The sequence below is a fragment of the Anser cygnoides genome, chromosome 5 (assembly GCF_040182565.1).
Source record: "Anser cygnoides isolate HZ-2024a breed goose chromosome 5, Taihu_goose_T2T_genome, whole genome shotgun sequence".
NCBI lineage: Eukaryota > Metazoa > Chordata > Aves > Anseriformes > Anatidae > Anser > Anser cygnoides.
The window spans coordinates 9,286,589-9,306,981 of record NC_089877.1 but is presented as its reverse complement, the minus strand read 5'-3'; the positions used below and the strand labels follow the sequence as shown (position 1 = coordinate 9,306,981).

The 20,393-nt window shown below is 36.1% G+C and overlaps 2 long non-coding RNA genes across 6 annotated transcripts in view; one reads left to right on the top strand and one right to left on the bottom strand.

Moving 5' to 3' along the window:
• LOC106033866 (uncharacterized) overlaps window positions 1-901 on the bottom strand; it is a 61,306-nt gene extending 60,405 nt beyond the window's left edge. Inside the window, exon 1 of the long non-coding RNA XR_001205616.3 lies at window positions 783-901. This is a non-coding gene — a long non-coding RNA (uncharacterized lncRNA). The remainder of the gene's footprint in view (window positions 1-782) is intronic.
• Window positions 1-20,393, top strand: part of LOC106033823 (uncharacterized) — a 223,072-nt gene that overhangs the window by 50,978 nt on the left and 151,701 nt on the right. The gene's annotated exons all lie outside the window — the stretch shown is intronic.

The window sequence follows — 20,393 nt, the reverse complement described above, 5'->3', positions numbered from 1 at the left end:
TTATAGGACAGAGACATCAATGAAATATCTACATACGTTTGTATGGCTGGGAGTGAAACCTCCTAGTTTTTGTGAAAGATATTTTCCTGTCATTTCATAAAATTGAAATAAGAAATCATAATATATAATTTTACTAGATACAACACTGATGAGTATTGGTTTTGGCTGTGGCACTGCCACCAGGCTATTATTACAACACGTATTCAAATGACATTTAATTTCCTACTCTGCATTTCTGAACAGCAGGCTGCTTTTGCTACTGCAGAGTCACATCCACAGAAAAGGGACAGATGTTCCACATTTTTCTTTATGCAATTGAAGAACTTTTCAAGTTCAGTAGCTAAAATGCCACCAAAGAATCAGATAGAAACATTGTACAATAGATGACATTGTCCTAAAGAGATGAAGAAAATGTACTATTTAAATCACCAGTAGCACTCACGAGGCATACTTGATATAATTAGTAATTGTATGCTCAACAGGCACACATGGTAAAAGATAGTCAGTTCCTTCCTAGCACTCTAATAATGGGAGATTACATATAGATGGCTATTCAAAAGAGAGGATACAAGACTGTTGCCAACAACTGTAAGAGAGAAAGAGAGGATGAGAAAGTTTAATTAACAAATACTACCCAGAGAGAGATTTTGAAGAAGGAATGACTCATAGGATAATAATGCAACTTTGCCAGTGGCCAGGATAGGGAGGAAGAATATAAAGGAACAGCTCTCTTTTAATGAAGTAGATTTAGTTGCTATATCTTTGGGAAGTTGAAAACATACCTTTGTTGCCTGCTTACTCATCTCCCTGCTGTATGTTCCTAGTTTGTTAAGTTTAAAAAAAAAAAAAAAAAAAGGAGGAAAAAAAAAAGGTGGTGGTGGGGAGCTGTTTGCTCTACTGCTGTCTGGCAAGGACAAAGGGTCTGAAATATATTTTCTGCAATAGAAAGAACTCTTTGTACCAAAAATAGTGTCAGTAGAAAAATAGAGTCAGAATAAAATGTAACATGTTGCCCAAGATTGCCTTTCAATCCAAAGTTTTACATACTTTTCTAGAGTTACAACATACTTGGAAAGTAATAGTTTTCAAAGATGATTTTCTAGTACCACTAATACCCCTGGCATGGTCTGGATCTTTTATGACTTGACCAGAATTCTGCTCTGACAGGGAAAGTGGAAATTCAGAATTAGTTTTTTTAATTAATCTTATTAATTCAGTGGCAGCAATTAAATTGAAAGCTCCGAAGATCATTTGTATTCTCCTCTCTTCTTAAAGCATGCACTTTGGTGGGGCTGTTTCTCAGAGCATCCTGAGAAATCCCATGTTAGTTATGGGCAGATTATTTTCCCAAACTGAATTCAGACCACTACTCACTGTGTTGACTTATAAATTCATCATGAAATGGGAGTAATTTCTTAGTAGAAAGTGCCAGCCCATTTTCATTGTGGCATCTTCAGATACATGCCGATTCCGACCTTCCTTTGGCAAATGAAATTAGAGCTGGAGTAACCTGGCAACAAATGAAGTTGTTCGTTGAACTGCCTGAAGAAGAAACTGGGTTTTACCTAATGAGGCTGGATGTAGTGCTTCATTTGGCAGGCTCTGATCATGTTAGGAACAATATTTGCTTAAGATTAACAAAATGGTTAGTAGCAAGTGTAAACAAATACTGCTATTCTCTGTTTTCACAACATACTTTCATGAGATACGATTTCAAACTTTTAGCAAGCAGTTGTCTAATCCAGGAACTTAGTAAATACTTATGGTGAGATACTTCAGACACAGCTGATGGGTGCTGACTGAAATGTAGAGTTCTACATAGTTATTTTTAAAACTATTCTCAGAAGGGAGATTTCAACAAAGATACCCTTGAGAATGTAATCTATGGTTATTAAGAACAGTATAGCTTTCATCATAGACATGGATGAGATCTTTGAGTTTTAATACTGCAATGACTTGGTACTTCATTAGTATCTTCAACTTCTGTAGCAACTGAGTATTCAATTTAGTCCCTGACTGAAAGTAGTTCATCTATGTGATAGATCTGAATGGGCTTTGCTAACCCGTAGTGTATCTTCTGTTTTCCAGCATTCCTTTGTAATGCTTGATCTTTGGCCAGCGTAACTGAGAAGATCAAATAACTGTTACCAATTTTATACAGATTGTTTTCATGTTCTGACATTTGCACTGTCCAACAACTCTATTGGGAAAATGTTTTGACTGACTGCTTAGTAAAATATCACCATGATTACCTCCAGTGTATGTGGTATCATTGAGCTATGTCCTAAAGCACAAGAGAAGCAACACCTTAGTGCTTTATGCTGCATTGGAATTAGTTATCAGTCAGCAGAGAGGGAGAACGAGAAGGTATAGTTTTATCATTGAGTTTCCAAACATAACACAAGAGGAGCAACACCTTAGTGTTTACTGCCAGTCCTATAGCTGTGCGTGGCACTGATAACGCTGTGTGAAGATTGGTATGCCAGGGCACATGCAGACTTTTGTAGTGGAATATACTGAATGGTGGAAAATACTGAGTTTTAAGATAGGGAAGGATATTTTATGTTTGGAATATTAACTCTTCCTTCTATTTCTTTACTATCTAAGTGAATTTACAGCAACTTTCATTTTGACATGTTAGAATACCTTAAAGAGGCAGATCTTAAAAATACTTAAAAAAAAAAAAAAAAAAAAAAGAAAGAAAGAAAAAAAGTCTTATAGTAGACTCTGTAGTTTCAGTACTGAAACTGATTCACTGTGATCTTTGTATGGAATACCTCACAAAAATTGCTGTGTGATAATGAGGTCTCAGGGAAGCCTGTAGGAAGACTACATTGTCTTCAGCTTTCTCGGATTCCAGGCTTCCCAGTGTGCAGGCTCTTTAAGTTGACTTGTTGCTTCCAGAAGCTTTAGGAACGTTTGTTACAAGTCCTTTTCTGATTAATATTAAAAAGAAGGAGAGAAAGAAATTCTTTTTAACAAGTTTGAAAAAGTTTTCAGAATTTCTGATAGAATTGGAATTCTGTTTTATAACCAACTTTACTGTTCTAGCCTAATTTATCAAAGCCATAAGCTTATGTTTAAAGGTATTCTGTTCTGGCAGAGAATAAAACCTTTATTTTTAATGGTAGGCATGTGTTCATAACAGACACCTGACTTTTCAAGGGGCTTTTTTAATTGTATCATTGATCCTCAATTTTATAAAGAGACAGAAAAAGACTGGCATTCTCTCACACTCTCATCCTTGTGACGCATAAGTGTTATTAGTTAGGATAGAGTACAAATGATTGAACTTAGTAAGCTTTTGGCTTCTCCACATAACCTGTCTTTTATAGGAATGCTTAAATATTATTTCCAGCCTTCTCATGCTGGAAACTCAGCATTCAAGTTGTATTAGAGTGAATTTTAATTTTAAAGTTGGAATGCCAAACATGTTTTTTACACAAACAAATAAGCCTGCTGCTTAAGCATTAAAATATACAATCAAATCAAACCAAACCCTTGAAACGACTTCAGGCTATTGTGGGATATGAGTACAGACGGAATGAGTATCATCTAGTATTCCAATAGGATTTTAATAAGATAACATATTTCTCAGTAAGGATTAAAACGAGTAAAGTAACATCTGCTTTTTCCTTTATATTCAACTAACTGTGAAGCAACTTTTGTTTTAAAATTGTATTAGAAAGAACATATATATACACACTTCAACATTTTTATGCTTCCTAAATTGATGTCCCACTGCTGCTCATAACTGGACTGGCTTATGGATAGCAGTCATGAAAGGCCATGTATCATTATATAATAATTTTCTTTCTAGGCACAATCTTTGAGGTCAATGCATTAGAGGCAGAATGACAGCTCAGCCATATGTTATTTTTGTAATAATAATTAGCTAAAAAATGTTTATGGCCCAAGAATACTCCATTTCAAATAGGCTTTAATTTCAGTCATCAAAGAGACTGATGCTTCTCAGAAGCTCAAATTAATTTTGAAGTTGTGTAAAAGCACATCAAGAAAGTACTGAACAAAAATAAGCTATCCTGGTGACTGGGGCACTTATGAAAACTAAGCCTGAATGACTAATGCAAAGGTACCAAATCTGACTCATTATCCACAAGGAAAGTCATCCTGTTGTCACATCTTCAGTATCCCTTTGCTGAAAAGTCTTACGTAAGATGTTAAAGAACACTTCAACATAAGGTAAGTAAGGAGCAAGCACGCAAAAGCATGCAGAGAAAGCACACAGGGAATGGCTTCGCAGGGTACTTAGAATAGCTAATTAAACAGCAGCGAAGGACAACATGCAAAGCTTGCTGCATCTACACAGCTAGAAAAATGACAGCAGAAGGAACAAAGACATAGATGATCTTTTGTTAGACTACTTTCTGTCTGAAATGCTGTAGCAATTTGGCTGCTACCAATAATTAACATCTAATGCTTGGGTCTGTTGGCCACCGCATAGAGATAAGTTCCCATTTGTGGAACAGTCTGGTTGGAAAGCTGAGGAGAATAACTATCAATAAATATTGACGCTACACTGAGGACAAATGACCTGCTTCGTAGCATTCCTTAATGCAGAAAGCTTTATCCGACTGTCTGCAAATGACATCTTTTTGGATTGTAAATCAGTTTCCTGATCTTTGTTTCCTCTCGTGCATCCAGAAGTGGATAAAACGGGGCCCATAACATTTAATATCTTCATTAATTACATGGGCGATGGAACAGAGTGCACTCTCAGCAAGTTTGAAGATGATACAAAACTGGGAGGAGCACTTGATAGACCAGATGGATGTGTTGCTGACCAGAGGGATCTCATCAGGCTATGGGAAACGGACAAAGAGCAACCTCATGAAGTTCAACAAAGGAAAATGAAAAATCCTGTGCCTGAAGAGAAACACAGCCATGCACCTGTACAGCCTAGGGGCCAACCAGCTGGAGAGCAGCTTTGCAGAAAAAGACTGAAGGTCCAGGCAGACAGCAGTCTGACCATGAGCCAGCAATATCTCCTTGCAGCAAAGAAGCCTGGCAGCCTTCTGGGTTGCGTTAGGAAGAACATTGCCAGCGGGTCAGAGAAGATGATTCTTCTTTATTCAGCAGTGGTGTGACACAGCTGGAGTGCTGAGTCCAGTTCTGGACTTCCCTAAGGACAACATGGATGAGCAAATCCAGGGTGGGCCATTATGATGATTTAATGGATTGGAGCATCTGTCATAAGCAGAGGCTGAAGGAGCTGGGACTGTTCACCCTGCAAATGATGAGGCTCGGGCGGGATGTTCCCAGTGCATACAAATACTTGATTGGTGGAACAAAGAAGACAGAGGAAGACTTTTCTGGTTCGTGCCCAGTGAGAGGACAAAGGGTAATGGTCTCAGACTGAATGAAATGCAGGAAATTCTTTTTAAACACATGAAAAGGCCTTTTTTACTCAGGGCAGTCAGACAATGTAACAGGTTGCCCAGAGGGAATGTTGTCTCCATCCCTGGGGATTCCAGACCCAAGCAGACACAGCCCTGAGCCACCTGCTGTAGCCTACCCTGCTCTGAGCAGGGACTTGCAGTAGGTGATTTCCAGAGGCCACTTCCACCCTTAGCCACTCTGTGATTCAGCTCACATGTTGCTTTCCTTATGACAAAGTGATAGTCAGAGCCTAGCCTTTGCTCTTAATTTTTGTCTTAAAACCAGAAGCGCATTCTCTTCTTTGCCTATATAGTAGACAATGTTTCTTCTCTCTTAATTTGAGAAAAAAAAACAACATGTATGCAAGTGACTTTTAGTTATACATGGAGTCCTTTTTCTGCACCTGTTTGGTTACTCTCTGCCTCCCTGAGGTGTAAAACTTCTGCCTCCCCTCACAACTACCTGACATTCTCTAGTGGGACTGTATCTTTCACTTGATTTTGCATTTAAATTCAAATAATGCAAGTAAATGAAGAACCTGGACATTTTTTAAGTTATTTAGGATCTAGTAACTGAATACATGTATTTGAGTGAATGTTAGAAGGAAGCATTGTGTGTAGGGCCTTGGAAGATATAAATGTCCTTTGTGAATTTAAAATGAGGCTTTCAGAAATACTCAAGACATGTTTATTGTCTTCTCTGAGAGAACACTGAAGTCTACCGTACACCTAGCATAAAGGCAAGTAGATGGATGATTCTGAAATTCTTGTATTGTAATTCTCTTGTCTTCTCTTGTATGACCATGAATCAAAGTCATTTAACGGTTCATTGTCTCAGTTTCCACGTTTGTCAGGTAGGGAACACAAACCAATCTGGCAAAGCTGTTCAGAAAATTAAACCACTGAGTATTTGTATTGTGCTTCACAAACAGAGCTGTGGAGAAGAGTTAAATAGTATTCTTTTACATGCAGGAAACATGCAGTAGCCTCTATGTAAAGGTTACAGTACTCATGACTGTTATGATTAAAAACATGCATGCATTTTTAAACCTACCTTTCAGAAGTACCCATAATTTACCGAAGTACTCACTATTCCAGATGAAATTTTCCAGGCCAGGTCTCCTTCTTAAAGATGAAGTCTTGTTAACAGTGGTTAACAAAAATGAGGCATAGTCACTTTGAATATTAAAAAGTGGAAAAGTGTTACTTTTCTCTTTCTCTTATCTTTCTCTCTCTCTTTTTCTTTGAGAAGAAAGCTGTGTATAAAATACCAGGCTATCATGTTGTATTATTTCTGAAGTGTAATGTACTATCATGTAATAATATTGTGCTAGAATATGTGATCTCAAAGGGCAGAGTTAAGGCTGTATTTATAATCTTCATTATTATTACCTGACTTCATTATATTACCTGACTTTTCCATATATAAGCTTGTGTCCTCAGCATTTCCATTTATATTATTTTTGTTGTAGAAGGCAACCAATTATTAATATTTATTAATGTTCCAGTAAACATAAATTTGTTCTCTCACTGCATTTTTTTATCATAAAAGAAATCAATAAATGTCATGACAAAGTGTTTTCATTATGATTTTTATCATGATATCTATTGCTTTATGCCATCTAGTGGACTTTATTTGTGTTCAGTATCAGCTTTAATAACCGCAGAACTTTCACCACTATAACAGATGCTATTCCAGTATGACTTTTTCATGTTTTCTTGATATGCGATTGGGTAATGGAAGATCTCATGATGATGCATAGGACAAGTTGCCTTGTTACACACTTTAAGATGGAACGAATTAAACAAACTTAAATAACAAATGTTCAAAATGTTATTACTAATTTGAATGGATGCCAGGGTTTTTTTTCAGTATTACATATGTGTTTGTTCTTAGTTTGGCTGAAATTTTGACTATGAATAATGAAGCACTGAAATAAGTAAGCTGACCAGAAAATAACTTACAGCAAGATAACACTGGGTGAAGTGATTAAGGATTATAATATTATGTAAAGAGGCATAATTGCAGTTTGGGGATTTGACTGTCCTAAAGAAACGTTGTTGATGTGCAGGGTGAATTTATTTTTAAAAAGACTGGGTTTTTGTTTGTTGTTTGTTTTTTGTTTGTTTGTTTTAACGGGAATAAAAACTGCCTCTTCTTTGGACAAGGAGAGTTTTAAGATTTCAGAAATGTTTAATCTAAAATGCTGATATTAAATGTGCGGTCCTTTGCTTAATTTAATTTGGCCAAAAAAAAAAAAAAGTGTTATTGGATAACAGCTTTTGAGGTATATGTTCTGAACTCCACCTGTTGTTAGCCAGTCAGTAAAACTAATTTATCCAGCTTATCCATTCTCATATGCATCCATTCTGTAGTAGGTCTGTACAGCAGTAGGTTCCTGCTGCTTCTAGAAGCAGGGAAGTGGAGTAGTTGTAGCAAATGGGCTGAGATAAAGATTTCTGATGGCTGATTAACTCCATTACAGAAATTTGGCAGGCATATGCTTTCCATGTACAATATGGCTTTGTCAGTCTTTATAACGGTTCTTGTATTTTTTATCTTCTACCACTTCTTAACTTGTTGTTAAGGAACTTGGTATCTTAAAACTTCAGCTGTGGATATCAGGAAATGACATTCTTGTTTTGGTTTTCACTGAAGAAATTATATTTATAGCCTTTTGGTGCTAAATTAGAATGCGTTGAAACGAGTGTGACCCTGCATATGTAAAAAACAGGAAAACATGAGAAAAAATGCGCTCAATGTTCATTGCTCTTAAAAGTAAAGATTTTTAAATGCATCAAGGATTTTGGGATTTGGGTTGGCAGTACTGGCAATATCACACATAACTCTGGCATGGTATATCTGAATGTGGGCATTTTGCATTCCAGCAAATGGAGCTTCCAAAAATGTTATTTTCTACTGATGGAGTTCCACTGGAATTGAAGCTGCCAAACCTATTTTTACTTGTGATTCTGATTTTAAGTCACAGCTCCAAAAGAAAAAGTTAATTAGTCCTTTATAAAATCCAGCAGTTGTGACTAGGAAATTCAGATGTTTTATGATTTTCTGTTAACGTAGAAGCACCAATCCTGCTTTACATGTCCATCTGACACCTGCCACAAACTAGAAGATAATAGAAGAAGGGAAAAAAAAAATAGCCAAACACACCCCAACTCTAATGGCTTTACCGTAAAGATTTTAAAGTAGGAATAGTCGTTTCTTGAAGGACAGATGTTCCAGCAAAAACAATATACTCTTACACTGCTGTCAAGCTGTTGAAGCATAAAAGCCAGGTTTAACTAAAAAGCAAGACTACAGAGGCCTCTTTTGCTGAGTTGTGTTACACTGTGGTAACAGACTGAGTTTTAATTTTAGTCTGTAGATAGGGGCAACCTGAAACACAGCACCATTGTCAAAAAAGAGCACGTGCTTTGTTGCTGTACCTTTGCTTCTTTGTAATACTAGAGGCTTTGTGTCAGAGGCTAACGTTTCATTTTATTAAATATTTACCAACAATCTATTGACCATATGTCATAGAGTTTGCATGGTGACAGACTCAGTATTCGTCACCTTTTCAAGATGATTCTGTGAAATCTACAGTGCTATACAAGTTCACAAAGCCCTCTCAGTAACCCAGGTTTTTGTTCTCCGCACTGTCTCTGCTAAACTGGTGTCAGTATCACATTTGTGCTCTGTTGAAATGGTTTTCAGGAATGAGCTTTTCAGGACTTTTCTGCGGGGTACCATGGAAGATGTCAGGATTCCCTTCTCAAGTACTGTTTATCTGACAATATTTGTCTTCAAGTATTTTCTAAGTGTGGAGACACTTTCCATATGGAAACATTATTAGTCAAATGATATAATAATACTTAAAAGGCTCTTTCCCCTCCATTGTTGTTAGGATTATTCACCAATCTGGTTCATTTTATATGTTGTTACAGAATAATCAGCTAAAATGATGGAAATTTATTGCATGTTAGGTTTTCATAGGATTTGAATAAAGTTCGTATTTTGTGTATTGGGGGGAAAAACACTCAATGCACTTGTTAAAGGTTATTATCTCATCGATTTAAATTGTCATTTCAAGACAATATATTCCTCTCATCTTGTCTAAATTACTATTTCCGTATTTTCTGATGCAGAATAATTTCATGTAAGATGGGAAAATGGTGATAATATCAATTAAAGTTAATTGGAAGTTATTAACAGCTTCTAATTTCTGTAATTTTGCGTGAATGTATAAACAGGTATGTTTACATGCTGTAACGTAGAAAACTGATTGGATTTCAAGATAAAAAATTATGTTATTATGATTATGAATGCAAAATGTAACAGTTACAAACAGCAAACTACAGACGATTGAGTGACATGCAAGAGAACATCGTTGATTACCAGAAGAAAAAAAGGACTTGAAGGAATAGGTCACTGTCCATCATTTACCTGTTCAAAATAAGGTTCCTACAATTGTTTATGTCTCTAATATCAGGTGCCGATTCTGCCTTGTTAGGGACAGAGTTATGCCACCTCCAGCACCTAGTTTTGCTGCTTGGAGAGATTCAAAGAGCCCTGCTAGGAAACGCATTCCCTGGGTCCTTTCCCACCAGTAAAACTTTCTCTCTTCACATCCATCTCATGACCCAATGTGAATGTACAGACAGAAATAATTGGAGGTCTGAGTAGTCTGTCCAACAATGGTAGCTCTCAGTGCCTACCAGGAAAGCACTTCACACTCATGTACCAAATCCCAAGAAGATTTGTTAAGGATAAAGTGTTCCTTATGTGTCAATCCGTGTTGCATGGTAGCTGGATGAGAACAGGGTGACACAGGTTCTTTTCTTTCCAGTTCTTCAATACCTTGGTCGAGGCTGCTGAGTCAGCATGGAGGACTCCATAGCCTAGGTCAAACTGGGGGGGCGGAAATTTTGCTGTGACTCACACACAGCCCAGACACAGCTCTTTTGTGGCAAGAAGTTAACTCCATGGTTTTATTGCACTGTGCGACACATGCTGGGTACAAAGACTTCTGTGGCACAGGGGGAGAATAATTAGGTAATTTTTGTTGGCTAAGCAGTATTTGTTCTCATTTTCTTCTTCCTTTTGTTTTTGGGGGGGAGGGGGGAAGTAGTGAGAACAAATTGTACAATACAGCCATAATCTACAATCCAGCTAGAGAAAAAAGCACAGTGGCAACAGGCTTTTTAAATTTTATTTTTATTAGTATTTGTATTTTATTGTAAGCTTTTGTAGAGCTTCTGGACAGTAACAAAATATCAAAACAAAAAGATTAGTCACTAGATGACTGGGACATGGTTAACAAAACAGGCAAAGGTATTACTGCTCTTGAGATCTGTGGCCATCTCAACAAAACTGGTTTTGCTGTGTTGCCTGCTGTGGGTACTTGAAAAAGCACATAATAAAAGTTTATAACTGATATTATTCTGTGTCTATGGTACTTGTTGACAAACATTCTTGTCAGCTGTGCTTTTCCCTTCCTTTTAGAAGGGAACGTACCAGGGCCAGTTCAACCAACCACAAGAAAACATAACAGAGTGAAGGCTGAGTGCCTTTAACGTGATGCTGGAGTATACGTTACCTGAAAAAAAATGAGATTTAAAGGGCTTGTGATGAGACGGTTGACCTAATTTTGACCTCCATGTTATTAACAACTCCATGTGAGTCATCATATAACATTTTTTCTAGAATCTTCTTACCACCATCCTATCCAAAGTGGTAGTAAACTTGGCAGCCATGGGCTTAAATGTAATTGTTTAAAAGCATGATCTGATACAGTTTTCACAGCCAAAGTAGATAAGATTAGATAAAGAAAATTTTGGAGAACTATGGGTAGCGAGTTGATCTGTAGCAGCTGAATACCGCCCTCCCCAGAAGCTTGCTGTCCTTCTAGTTATAAAGTAAACCTACAGCAAGCTTTTCATGCAGATGTTAATAGTATGATGATAGTATGAATAGTTCAGATATTCTCACCACAGAAGGGGCGAACATCTCCTCACAATCTGAACAGGGGTAGTTTTTTTGTTTTTTTCGACTGAACTATGAAGAATGGATTTTCTTTAGGCAATAACTCGTTAGGCACATGAACAAAAGCAGTTGTGGAGATAAGGGAGTGTTAAAATTTGTGCTTTACAGTTTACTATTTGTTAACTGATGATAAAATACTTTGCAACTTAGTTGACCACTTCTAAATTGTGAGGAGCAAAGAGAACATTTAAATGAAACTGTTCATATCTAATTAAGAAAAGTGAATTTGTATCCTTAGTATATCTCGGTTTTCTATGGTAGAAAAATTCCGAAGCTGCAAAAAGCTAAAGCAGTTGAATCACTTAAAACACCGAGTTTAGCTTGGGAGCTCTGGAATGCAGGCTTGTTCCTCCCCCTCTACATTACAGACTAATAGCAGATGAGGATGGGGCTGAGATGGACATAGATGTGCAGGAGAAGGTGTTCTTTGCTGCTTGGATCAGATGTTGCTAGACATAAGTTAGTATGCATATGGTTTAAAACAAACAAATACAAACAAACAAACAAAAAAAAAACCCAACAACCTCCACAGGTTTTGACTGTCCAAATATGTAAAAGAAAACAAAATCACAGTACCTGGGAAGTGCTCATTTTTCACATTATATACTCTCCATGGTATTTCCCAAGGGCAAAATGAATGATACAGAAGCAGGTAAGGAAGTCATAGCAAAAACAGGTTCACCAGTGGGGAAAAAAAAAATAAAATCATTGTTTAAACTGATTCTATTACTTATTTTATATAAGAAGAAAAGCCCTCAGTGATATACATATTTTTATTTTCCAAACAGCTTCTTTTCTGAATGAAGGCCATTTTTAACCAATAATAAAACAAAAAATTCAATGCCTACCAGTCAGTTCCCTGTAGTAGCTAAACACTGAGCTAAATACTGGTTTTTTTTTGTTTGTTTTTGTTTTTTTTTTTTTTCCGTCTTCTGAGAAAGCACATTTAGGAATTCTGTTAGTTTCCTAAGAATCTTTTTCTCTATGGCTGAAGCCTTTCTTGTAGTACTCAGAACTGCACATGAATCCCCCAAACTTTTAGTTTCTTAGCTCCTTAATCTTTAGAGAAGGGAGATTAATATCACCATAAGTAATCCAAAGCACACTCAACTGCTTGTTTCTTTCAGGCCTGTGACTAGAAGTCCGAAGGAGCGGGCTAGGCAGAGCTCCTGTCCCAGCTGGCTGAGACCCAGGTGTTTGGTGTTAGGAGATGCCCCTGGGCAAGTTGGAAGGTATGAACACTGAGAGGAGGGGACAGGTGGGGACTCAGCAGGGGGTTGCAGATCAGGCTGCAGCAGCTCTGAGGGGGGAGGAAGGTGTCATTCAAGATAATAGTTAAAACAGGAGGTTTGTAAAGCCCCTGGGCTAGGGGAGAAGTTTATGGCCCTGGGCAAGACAATGAGCTTACTGCTTTGTTACAGAAAGAGAGATGTAGTTACTCTAAGACAGCTGAAAGTGAGGTAATATTTATTTTAAGGGCTCTGAATATAAATAAACTTCTTCCAGAATTCAAAAAATACCTGAAGGTCTACCTGAAGCCAGGAAAGAGTGCCCCAGCTCAGTGCTTATCTGCTGGGAAACTGAGTATTAGAACAATTTATCTTCCCCCTTCTTCGTTCACTTCTGATGCCCACAGCAATCAATGAAGGACAGAAAGGCCTTGTGCATGCCAGGTGCACAATTCAATAATCATCCTCCCACAAAGGAGGTTCAACTCCTCCTTTGTTGCCAAGGTTCAGGGAATAGAGTGTACGATGAAGTACAATAGCTTTCTCCGTCAATTGTATATCTGTATCTCTTTCAGTCTGTAGGGGTGTAGTGTAACATTTCTGTAGCTGGGAGAGTGAGTAGCTTTTTCCAAACCTGTAAGAGCTATTCCAAATCGATTCCTAAGTGTTAGAGTGATTCAACCTTCACCTCCTCTGCCAGCGTATGAAACATCAGCAGCCATGTATGCTTTGAATTCTTGCCAAGTGCACTTATGATTCAGGAGAAAATAACAAGAAAAAATGGCTTCATGGCTGTTGCATATTAAAAAGACCTTGAGAATTATGTATGGGATGGATTAAGTTGTCTACAGCATACGGAAAAGGTCTGAGCTAAGGAAGTTGCTAGAAATTGTAACTCTTTAAACCTGTTAGGTACTCCAGCCTCTGATTATCTAAAAAGCTGTGTTTGTAAAGAAGTACAACAGTTCCACAATGTAAATAATTAATATGTTGAATCCTTTCAGATAAGCACAGATGATCAAGAGTATTTCTAACGTTTGCTATGGGCGCCTCTTTTAAACTAGAAAACCTTTTTTTTTTTTTTTTCTAAAGAATGTATGGCAAAACCCTTAAGTATAAAAGGATAAAGTAAAATTAGAAAATAGGAACTTTCAGAAACATGGAAACTGTTGCATATCACCACAAATATGTCAGTTTATTCTAAATTTCAACCAATGACAAGCAACTTAAAATTGATTGTTATTATTTCTAACCTTTGCAGAAGTCTATAAAAATAGTTGTTATAACATGCAACAAGAAAGCCTTGCCATGTTTCCCCTGATGATTTAGAATGCAAACATGCAAATGACTTATCTTTGTCTCTTGTCAATTTTGACTTATTTAAGCCATGAAATAAGAGGTCAAGTAGCATTTCTTTCCTTCCCCAAACAGTTGATGCTTTGCATTACTGGCATTAAAATTTTGAGAGAGTATATGGATGCGTGAAAAAAAAAAATATATATATATATATTTAACTAGTTTAGGAGAGCTACTCTAAAACTATTTTTTTTTTTTTTTTATATTATGATCCAAGCCACAGATAAATCTTCAAAGCTAAGAATGATATCAGAGTTTACCCCTAAATTTTATTATTAGATTTTATGATAGTGAAACTTTCAGTTCAAGCATCAGAGAAGCAGAAATGAGTATAGTCCAAACCTAGCCTAAGGTCCTTTCTCTTTTCAGGTTGTTGAGAGAAGTATAAATTGTAAGGTAATGTGTACTTTTCCTCTTACAGATATGGGAACTGTCATTATTCATTTAAAGAGAAGGGAAAAAAAAACAAAACAAAACAAAAAAACACCACTATACAACAGAAGCCATCTAGGGCAAAATTATTTTCCTGAAAAATGTCATGCAGTGATAATTGTAACCTCTTGAGAACTGGGCTTTATAAAAAGAATTGTTGACAGATCCTTTGCAATTGGGTACTTCAGTTACTTCAGTTCTTCATTTTGTTCTATTCCTAGACATGAAAAGTATCCGTTTCAAGAACTTAATTCACAAATTGATCTGCTTTTAAATGTTGAAGTCTAGCAAAATATGCTAACACAAAAGAACCTTTATTTGTAGAATCAGATAAAGAATGTTAATAATGGACTTGCTTGAAACTCTTATATTAAATGCAAATCAGAAACTATGAATTCCCTTTTCTATCCCTCCCTCATTTTTTTAGGAGGGTGCTTTCTTAGGAACAAGCAATTTCTGTCTATTTTTGGCACTCTGTACATATATTTCAAAAAATTCAAAAGAAACATTTTTACTTAAAAAATATTAATATTTTAATGATATCTCTACGTATGCTGAACAATACCTGTTGGAAAACAATTTTCTCTTGATAGCGATAAAAGAATTTTGTTTGTATGAATTATTTTATTTTTTATGAGTTGATAATAATTAAGTTTAATTTAATTTTACATGTGATCCTTTTTGTTACTGTGTTGCAACAGATTCTAGTTGCCTTCAAGTCCCATTGCTGATCTACAGCGCACACATGTTTTTCATGAAGCATCATTAATTTCTTGCACCTGGTAGAAATCACCAGTGGCAGACAGAAATTGGGAAGTTGCTCTGTCTGCATGTAATGGTCGTTTACTGCAAAAGAAAAACAACAAAAGGGAGATAAGAAAGTAAGCTTGTTTTTGTGTGTGTGTGTGAATAGTCTTTTTTTTTTTTTTTTTAAAAATTATGTTGTAGTAGAGGGCATGGTATAGTTTTTCTCTAAGTTATGTAGAGTTGCTGGAAAGCTGATTTTCTAGGAAAGCTGTAATTTATCTTAGTAATGGCTTGTCTAGAAGAAAAAATCCTGAGGCTTCTTAAAAATATTTTAAAATTGAATCTCTAGTATAACAATAATTACACTTTGTCAGAGAGTAAGAAATTGTGCCTTGTAACAGAAAGGTTTTATTCCTTGAGCTTCCACTAAGGTTTGAGCAACTTTCTGAGACTGACTTTTTATGGTGGTTATAGTAAGGAAGAATTCTAAAGTGTGTTTCTAAACTTTGGCTTTGAGTAGCAACCTGTTTGTAAACTGAAATAAAGTTCAAATAACTCAGACTAATGAAGCAGACTATCCTGTCATCCCCTTCCCCTTGGGATTTATGTCTAACACTGTTGACTTGCACTCAGAGTCTGAGTAACAAGGCATGTAAATTATCTCTATGATTCTGTACAATAAAAATAGTCCCTAAGTGGTGAATATGTTCTATTGTTGGAGGATCATGTGCCAGTTAATCCTAAACTGACGTGAAACTGCAAAAGAAAAATCAAGAAGAAAAACCAGCTAGGCTATAGTTGGTGAGAGATGAGTTGAAGGCAGGTGGGCAAGGAGCTGCATTTTTCTGTGGTATATAAAAACCAGAAAGCAGCTGTTACCTCAGTGCTATGTGGTATGCAGAGAGCTTTCCTAGTTTTTCCTACAGTGTAGATGATATCAAGGACTAAAGATGAGTCCAGCCTGTCTTTCGCAAAAAAAAGGTGTTATACACGTTATCTAGAATTGTTGAAGTTATGCCACTATCTAGGACAGAATTCAATAATAATGGTGCCAAAAAATATAAGAACAAGATTAAGTATAACTCCATAGTCACCAATTGAAATTGTGATACGGGTCAACAGACTGGATCATTGTGTGTGTGTATAAAATACATTTGTAACACCTATCATTTTTGAAGCTTTGGTACTCTTGGTATTTTATTTTTTAAACTTTTTTTTAAGTGGTTATTTAGATAGTGAAACTCTCATTTTTCTTATAGTGTTGAAGGATAAGACTAGTTGTTGGATATTGGTTGATACCTTTTATTTTCTGGAAAGAAATACATTTTTTTTCTATTGGGAATTTTAATTTTTTGATATATCCCAAAGGAATATGAATAAAATAAAAAAAAAATACAAGAATTCTCAAGTGAGTGCTTCAGAAGTAGATACCATCTTGAAAATAGAAAATGAAAAAAATAATTATTTTGGGTTGTTTTGAATTTAAAACACATGTTGAAATGCAGGTTTATGTTGAAACAATTTTAATCAGCTTAGTAGTATTAAATAATAAACATACAAAAACTCCTAAACATAGCAATTATTACTGAAAACATTGTATACAAGCAGCTGCTTGCCAGTTTGATCATAAGAACAGTTATGCCTTAAGGTACAAGAGGTAATTATAACAGAAAATACAATACGTTCTTAAAGATCACCACAAAACTGAAAATACTTGTTCTGTAACCCCCATTTCAGAAGAAATTTAATTGTTATATTTCCTATTCAGTCTCATTTTCATTGGCTGGCACTCAAACCTGTAGCTCCAGGCTATTGTTTAGTTAAGTACAATATGACTGAAAATTAGACTTTTAATTAGATGTGAAGATATTAGAACAAAAATAATATTTGTCCAAAGCACCCAGTTAGCAGTCAGTACTGGGCTAGGCTAGCAAGACTGTGTAAATGAAAAGCTTATCCTCTAACCAGGAGTTTCCAATACCTTATCACTCAAAAAATCTGAAAAACAGGAAGTTTACCATTGCATGTTTGTATTTGTACATGTGAAATGTACTGGATTTGTGTCCTTTCACCACAAGTGACACCTAACCAATAGGTAGGTGCTAGATTCCAGTATTAAACAAGATTTGAAATGGGATTGGGTATTGATGAGCTCTTGAGAAAAGTGTGAATTATGGCAGCGACAAAAATTTAGCAGCTAATGGAGAAAGGGATTTCATACGGACCCTGCACAGGCTTCCTATCTTCCTCTAGCACTTGGAACTCTTCATATAACAGGGCAAGGATCAACTAGACAGATATGATCTGGAATCATTGCTCCTTTATAAACTCCTGGCAAATCAGTGAAGTTTTAAAAAATTCTGTACTTTTATTTTTTTTTCCTATACTTTGGTGTATAGAAAGCCTTGTTCAATGTGTATTAGTTTGGATGAAATAAGATAAACAATCTTCCATATTTTCCACGTGTAATGAAAGGCTAGGTATCTTCGTTCTAGTAGCTCTTAAATAATGAAAACCATTGTAAGGTAAATGTACATGAAGGCTCAAATTCTGTTAGGTATAAAACACATGAATACAAGTATACAACTGCCACACAGTCACGAAGGAGAAACAACCATGCGCTGTTGGAGTTTCTTTAGTCCTTTGTGAAGAGAGAATTGCTTGGCAGTAATTTCTCAAAAATTGCTAATTTTAATTCACAATTTAAGGTTTGCTATTTTAAATCTGTTTCAGAAAGTTCTGCATCTTATAGTATCAATTCTATCTGAGTATTGAAAAGCTTTTGCAATGATTTTTCTTGCTCACTCTGTTATTTTATCATAGTGGAGTGCTCTTCCGTGTCCCAAGCCTGAGCAATTGAACAGTTCTTGTCACGTTTTCATAGTAGTTCATACAATTCTTATGGTTGGTCAGCATAACAAATGGAGATGCAAACTGTGATGTTGAGTAGAGTTCCTGAAAAAAAATACTACCAAGTGGCTAAAGCAGTTAATTTATAAAGGAAAAGAGCTAAGAACTCCTAGCCTGTTAGCAATGAGTAAGCAGCAAGCCTGCAGTTAAAGAGCTAAGTCTAGGGATTGTTTTCTTTTGTTTGTTTATCTTCTGTAAATCATTTAAGTCACTGCTTTTCTTTGAAGTTCAGCTTCTTGTGGTGTCCTTCATTAAATTTATGTAGTAATATCTGTAAGTTGAGAGTCTGTGTTCTTAGGGTCTATGTTTCTAAAGGCAGAACATTGCATGAAAGCAGGAAATTTAACTGTTCTGGTCACTGGAATCTTGCATTGTTTTAAGTGTTTCCTTCTCTGATAAGATTTGCATGATAGTTTTAATGATGACTTTAATGAGAGGTCCATTCTTTGTACTCTGCCAAAAGATGTATTTAAAAACAAAATAGTCAATGTCATGAAAGACCTAAATATGCAATCTGACAGAGCAGAAACAATTGGATAAGCATAGAGAGGCAATAGAGGAACTTCAGATAGCTTAATAGATGTCATCAATCAGAGAAGCAGGCACTACAACAAATGTGGCATGGCGTTTGTGATCCATCTAAACTAAAAGAGGGATTAAGAGATGGATCTGGCACAGTAGCATATTTGCAGCCGTAGGGAAAGTCATAAGCTCCTTAGTTTTTCCAGTTGTCCTCTTAAGAGCTAAGTCTGAGATACTGTTGGTATTAGCAAATTGATGTCACCCTAGGATAGCCTTGCTTGTTTCAAAATAGACTATAGGTGGATGAAATGATGTTCACCCCTGGAGATTCATAAGTGTGTGCTGTCAAATTCAACTTTCTTATCTGCTTCATGCATATTTCTAATAGTGCCAGCATGTTTGTAGTTCCTACCTTGCTATACAGTGTGAGAAAATTCTGAAAGTGTGATGAAGGATCAAACTTCCAAGGCTTTGTGGTTTTAGGCACACAGCTATCCAAGTGTTTTAGAAGAATTTTTCATATATCCCTTTAGAAATGAAATAAATTAATTGAAATAAACTGGTGGCTTTGGGGATAGAGGACAGAAGAAAAAATGTAAGTATGTGAGCTACTTACATGTTGCTAGAAGCTGTTGATTGAAAATACTTGTTTCATTTTACAATGAAAAATGATGTTTCAGTATATTGCAAGTGTGGAATAATTGCAGATGAGTGTTACGCTGGAAGTTCTGAAATATTATTGATTGAAATCTATGCCTTATTGGTTATGACAATCTCATGGTTGTCAAAACGGCATCGTGAATTTTCAACTGTGTAAATATCCACATGGAATATACATGTTAAGGCCTAATTCCACCAATTTGCATGTTTCCTAAAAGAGGCCTAGGGATAAATTGCAGTTTGTGTTCCTGTTGGGAGGAGATTACTATGTCTTCAGCTCAATAAACACATTTAATTCTGCTTTTCAAGTCATACAGTGATATTCTACTGTGGACTACTATTCAGACTGTTGGACTGAACTACCATGGAGCCTCTAGGAGCCTTCCCAGTTGTGTTTATGTGGGACAGGTCATATAAACATGTCCTAATTACAAGTGGAAACATCTGTGGTTTGAAACTGGAAGTTTCACTTCATCAAACTGCAGTTTAATTTGCTATTTCTCCTCCATTACCAATGTTCTATTTCATTTGTTGCATCAACTTGGTAGCTCTGTGTGTAATTGTATTTAAACAGCATTGTTGCTTTGGGTCATCAGCGTTAGCTCAGAAATTGCTGAAGTGGTTGTAATGATTCTGTCATCGGTATCTTGCAATGTGGGCAATTGGTGTAGCATTAAGGAGTTTTCTTCCATCTTGTGATACATATGTTAATGATGAGATTCATGGATGGGTGGCACCATGAATAACCATTCAGGATGTTATCACAAGATATGTGATTACCACAGTATTCTTTCCAAAGAATTTCCTTTAACTTAGGATTTTTTTATGTTAATTTTCAATCTGAGGGCTTCATATTGAAGTTCAATGGGATTTTTAAGCTTCAGGTTTCAAAAGTTAACAACTTAGAAAGTTGAGAGTTTCTGGAGACCTTGTGTCTGGCTACAGACAGTTTACTTGAAACTGATTTGATATAACTATCAAATGTTACATAGCAGGAGCTTAAAATATTTTCTGACCTGAGTTTATTCCAGTTGGAAAGGAGAACTTGATTCATTTAGTCATAGATTCCTACGTAAGGTTTTGCACTCTTATTTATAT